We start from the raw sequence: 6,072 nt of genomic DNA, 5'->3' as shown, positions 1-6,072 counted from the left end.
GCTCTCCCTTAGTGGTCCACAAGATAAGGTCACTTGAGGAGAAACAAAACAGTGCTCTGTTTAAATTGTGCTTTCTCATTATTTTACGTAACTAAAAAAAAAAAAGAAAAAAAAAGTCAAACTTTCCTCAATGTTATTTAATGAGCTGGTATCTCAGTAAAAAACAGATTCTGCTCTTTTGGGAAAGAAAAAAATAGAGAGCCAGAATCTCAGTGGGGAGCACGCAGCACAGCTGAATTAACAGGCATAAAGATGCCCTTTGTGCTGCCCTGATCCTGAGCCAGCGCCAACCTGCACCATCTGGGTATGCTATGGCAGCTGGGGATCCCCAGGAAATTCTGGGGAGCCCAGGCCACACCTCCTTTGTCAGCATCTGCAGCTCTGTGTCACCTGAGGAATCCTCTATGCACAGGAGATCCTTGAGGGGCCATATCCATCTGGTTTAAGGCTGCTTTGCAACAGTGGGGTGGTACCAAGCAATGGGAAGATTGGTGCCAGAGTGTTTAAAGGTGAGCTCCAAGGGGGTGATAAATTGGGTATGTGCCTTGGGGTTTGAATCTGTGTGTGCGGGTGTCTGTGGGTGTCTCTCTGTGTATGGGTGTGACCTACTTTATTAGGTATGAAGTGGGTTTGAAAGATTTGTTGTTAAAGGTTCATCTCTCCTGTTTTTCCCAGAAGACTCCATGGAGACTGGAGAACCAGTGCTTAATTTGTGCCAGGGCTTGCCAGGGCTGAGCCCCGGCACGTCTAGGCTTGGCAGTTCAGAGCCCCGACGCTTTGGGCTTGGCTGCCTCAGTTATGAACATAAAAAACTGCTTGAGCCCCTCATTGCGTGAGCCCCAGCACCTCTTTCATTACGAATTAAGCACTGTGGAGAACTGATACCTTATAACATAAGGATACCATGCAAGTGAAACCTGCTTGTCAACCTTAATTGACAAGGGAAGTTATTCTTATTCCAACTGTTAAAAACTGTGGGTGAAATCCTCCCCCCAAATCTAGTCAGTGGGAGTTTTATCACAGTTATCAGTGGGACCAGGATTTTACCCTCTGTGCTTTTTGGTTGCTTTTGTTAATGCCGTTTAACTAAATGCTGGACCTTAACTGAGAAACATTGGGAAGAAAGGAAGTCTTTGCTAAAGACTTAATACCCCTGCCCCTTCAAATAAAGGCTGAGAAAATTCACAGTCTATATCTGAAACCTCCAGCAAAACCAGGAAAGGTAACATCCCTGATATTTACATGGTAAAAATGAGCAGAAAAAAAATGGTCACAATCTTTCAGGCCTTCTTTATGCAACATAAATCTGCAAAAGATGGCACTCACCCAACTGGTTTTTTTTTTCCTTTTTGCAGGTCACTTTGAAGACATATAAAAGGATTTCTGTGCACACAAGAAGTCCTTTCCAGCACTCATTACACCACAGAATTCCCAGAGAAGTTAGTGGGAGTTTGTGTATAAAAGGAGTGTCAAGTAGGCTAATAAGAGGCTAAAGAACAGGCACCAGATTCTGCCTTCTGCAGAATTATATGTATGGATCATTCTGTTGGTGAGAATTTCAGATTCCATCCAATTTTTAATACATGCCTTGATCTGGCAGAGGCATCAAGAATGATCTGTATTGGGAATTGTGCAGTCCAAAGGTAAACTGAAGAAATCTTCCATGAGATATGAATGGGTATGTCCAGCACCTCGTCCTCATGCAAAATTTGCATTAGTTTAAATAACTAGTTTAAATAAATTGCTATAAGACATTCTTAAACCGATTTAAGAGTGTTCAGACAAGGCGAAAGCATCAATTTAATAGTATCCACACAACAGTTTACAGCATTTTAACTAAACCAATTTAGTTAAATCAGTGCAGCTTTTGTGGGAAGTCAAGGCCTCAGCAGGCATCCTGCTCATCCTGTTGATGACAGAAAGCCTCCTCTGTTGACTGCAGCCAGAGTGGATTTGAATATCTCCATCTTGAATTTGGATTCCTCAAACGATTGTTATTCCTGCATGATGTGAACATGCCTTAACCGAGTATCCTGATGATCTTCTTGCTGATACAACTTTCTTTTTCCCCTTCCTCTTTTGACACCCATAGTGATGCATCAGGAATTTAAGATTTTCAGGGCAGGACCCATGTCCTTTTATTTCTACGGCAAAGTGCCCAGAACAGTTTGGATCATCTCAGAATGATAACAACTACAGATAATTCATATTGCATATGGTCAGTTTCCAGATTTATAAACAGCTGCTTGAGATTTTGGAAGAAGTTTACCCAAAAAAAGCGGGGGGAGTGCCTGGTATGCTTTTTACTGTGGCCATCAATGTCCCAATGACATTTCTACCACACTCAGTCCCTTGGTTGTTGAGGGCTTATTAACTTCATCTCAGTAGGCTCACTTTGCTGGCAGACAGAACAATATTTTTTGACATATGCTTCTTTATCTACTTTGTGGTATCCAGTTGTTTGCTTAATCCCAAAATATCTGACTGCCCAAGTATTCATGAACTTTAGACCTTCTCTAACATTTCTCCCAAGCATAACTTGAGATACTCATCCTGGTAGGTTTAACTTCTAATAACACACAGTTTCCCAGGTGAAAGAATTCTATTGTTCATAATCAGATCCATCGCATAACTGAAACTGCTGTCTGAACTGTCAACTACTCCATCCATTCTAAAGGCATATGATCCTCACCCTTAGAGAAAATTTTTGCACTGACAAGCAAGCATTTTTCAACATGACTATTCATTAAAGCGCTAAGTATTAGATCTTTCAGGAAATAGCTCAGATTTGGTACTCTGAAATTACCTTTTCCACAGCATTTTGAGATATTAGATCTGGAAAAATGGTTAGTACAGGCTTAATATGATAATCTAATTTCTGTAACCTCATATATTGTACAGAGGTAATTAACATTTGAGTAAAAATGTCAGGATAAATCCTACCCTGAATTACATCCTGTGCAACTCAGTCAAGATTCTAGGAATCCCATGGGAATTTTTATACAAAAGAGTTCAGAAAGCATGCTCAGTGCATCTCAGCTTCATGATGTTCACATCTAGGTGATGCTACCCAGTATTATCAACTCCAAATATCCAAACATCATAAGATTGTATTGTTTTTTGAACTCTACCACCATGTCTGTGGCAGTTATTGTTGCCAGCTCTCGCAAATGTACAGAGTAGGTTGATTCTGGACCCCACTGCTGGAATTCTCGCTGGCTGCCTGATGGTGGCGAGCTTCTGTTCAAATCCCACGATTCTACTTAATTATGTGCCCAACCAACCCCAATCTGCCTGTCAGAAGACAGATCCTCCTCAGAACACCCTTTTTTCACAGGTCACAAAACAACAGGTGCACTTGCCTCAGTTTCTCCCCTTCCTCCAACCACAAAAAGAACATAGTTTCTCAAAATGTCCAATTGAAAAGCCCTCCTCTAGGCATAATTTATTCCTGTACATGTTCAATATTCCATACAATGCATATGATAAAACCGTTCTTCGTAAATCCCCAAAGTACAACAGCTTCACAGCAGTTTTCCAGGCCCCTTCCCGGGATGTCATTTGCAGCATCCCCTTTCCAAAGTCCATCTCCAGTCTGTTTCAAGACTCTTTCTGCCATTATTCCAGGGTTCCACTCCTCAGGCCATCTGCCTGAGAGCTCCAAGATACATTTATCTCCCACGACCCTTATCTGGCAGCCCCAAGGCAGGGTTCCGAGTCCTGTGACATAGCTCCATGCAATGTTCCACTCAGCCAGGTCTCCCTGCCTGTAAGTCCTATCCTTGCCCAGGGAACATCCCTCCAGGACCAACCCCTTGTCATGGGCTTGGCTCACTGCAGCCCTCCACTCAGGCGCTGACTAAAAAAACAGTGGGTGCTCAACACCCACCGGTGACCCCGCTGATCAGCGCCTTCCCCCACCCAGTGCCTCCCACCTGCTGGTGGGCCCCTCCCATTAGCACCTCCCCCTCCCTCCCAGCACCTCCTGCCCATAGCAATCAGCTGTTCAGTGTGCTGGGGGGAGGGGGCAGAGCGAGGGCAGGGCCCACTTGGGGCAGAGAGTAGAGTGGGGGGTGGGAAGAAGAAGGGCGGGAAGAGGCTGGGCAGAGGTGGGGCCTTGGGGGAAGGGGTGGAGTGGGGGTGGGGCCTGAAGTGGAGCAGGGAGTCGAGCACCCCCCTGGCAAATCACAAAGTGGCACCTATGGGCCTGCTACTAGGGGGTTTCTCTGCATATTCCACTGACCTAGGCCTCCTTGCCCTGCTCCTGGGAGCCACCCTCCTGCATCAACTCTCTTGTTTTGGGCTCAGTTTCTCCTAACCAGGCTGGCCCTTCCCCTTCTTCCGAGGGGCCTCAGCATGAGCTCTCCTTTAACTCAGCAGGGCTTCCTAAGGTCTGGCCACTCCTCACCATCAATGTTTGCTCTTCCCAATGGTTTTCTGTGCCAGCTCTCCTGTGCTGGGATTCTCCTTTTCTCCACAGACAGTTCTCACCTGCCCCTTTTCCTGACTGACTCTCAGGCTGCTCTCCCGGTCTACAACTTGCCCAGTCTCTCCCCTTGCCCCCTTGAGCTCAGGTTCCCACTTATAAGCCAACTTGGGAGGCCGGTAATGAGTCACAAGGGCACTGGCCTCTTCCCTCTTGCCCATCCCAGCAATTAATTACGTACCCCCTCCTCTCCCACATCAATTGTGTCCCCTGCCCCTCAGCATACCGCTGCTCCTTCTGCAGTTCCAGGGGTTCTTACTCGCTCCCAGGCCTGGGGAGGGGGGCGCTGCATTATGGTCTCCCTCTTCCCAGGCCTCGGAGGGGACAGTTTCAGGCATTCTTCACTCCCTCTCACTCTTCTCAGGCATGGTGTTGCAGGAATGGGCAGGGTGTGAGGTACACCTTATACATGGTAGGTTGCAGGGCTGCTAATAGCAGGTCAGGCTTCTGTACCAGATAAGGACTGGCTACAGAGTGTCCTTTCCTGAGAATACATCAGAGATGTGTTTACATTGAGACATTTAATGTATCACCAGAAATGGTTGTTGTGAGCTCGTTAAAGTATGTTGCACATGGTGCCCTCTACTGGTTGAAAAGTATCATACATTTTAGCATTCCATTACCTCTCCCCCTTTAAGTTTTACCTTCCTGCCATTTACAAAATTTACGATATCACACTACCTTTAAAGTTCAGTATTGCTCATTCTGCAAAGTGTCTCCAAATAATACTGGTTTTCTAATTACAAGCCCCGAACACAAAACAACTTGGTCATCTGGCTGACCATTAATTGCAACGATTGTCTTGGGTCAATTTGGAATCTTGGAGTCGTCTTCTTCTTGTTCTGCATCTGCCACCTGTAGAATTTGCACTGTTGATTGTTCTTTTTGAGGAACAAATGTAGATGTTGACAGTTTCTGTTGAACTCTTTTGGTCTTGATCACATATCAAGGTGATTTTTTTTTTTAAACAACTGCTGGAGTTCTCCATCCTATTTCTTTATCCAATTTGACACAAACACAGTCACTAGGTCCTAGACCTGGCAGTTCTTTAGCTGAGTGATGTCTTTTATAAGAGTATTTGTAAGGTCTTTTTGCCTCTTTATCTGATTTGGCAACTTTTTTCATGCCTGGCCACTTTGGAGATAGGTTCTTTTCCAAAATCGGAACAGTAGTTCTGAGTTGTCTTCCCACCAGGAGTTGTGCTGGACTATATCCAGTTGGTGCTATTGGTGTTGATCTGGGAAGGATGAAGAGCAGGAAGGAGCCAACCCATTTTTTTTCCACAGTAAGGAAGAGGAAAGAAGGGAACTGAGCTGCTGGACTCTTTCTATTCCTTCCTTCCCCTCCACTCCTGTGAAAATGGTGTCAGCTGCTCCCTCTCCCCATCTCTATCCAAAAACATCTCTGGCTCCTGAGGGGCAGGGAAAGAGGTCTGCCTGGCCACTGCAGCAGCCTTGATTGATGCTGTTCCCCAGGAGGTGGGCAAATCAGGAATAGAGCCAATTAGTGGGGGTTCCCCTGGGGCAAGACTGGAAATCACCTAAGTGAGACTGGCTTTTGCAGCAGTCAAAATCACGAATGAGTTG

The sequence above is a fragment of the Mauremys reevesii genome, linkage group 10 (genome assembly GCF_016161935.1).
Source record: "Mauremys reevesii isolate NIE-2019 linkage group 10, ASM1616193v1, whole genome shotgun sequence".
In the NCBI taxonomy this organism is placed as follows: Eukaryota; Metazoa; Chordata; order Testudines; family Geoemydidae; genus Mauremys; species Mauremys reevesii.
This window is presented reverse-complemented; position numbering follows the sequence as displayed.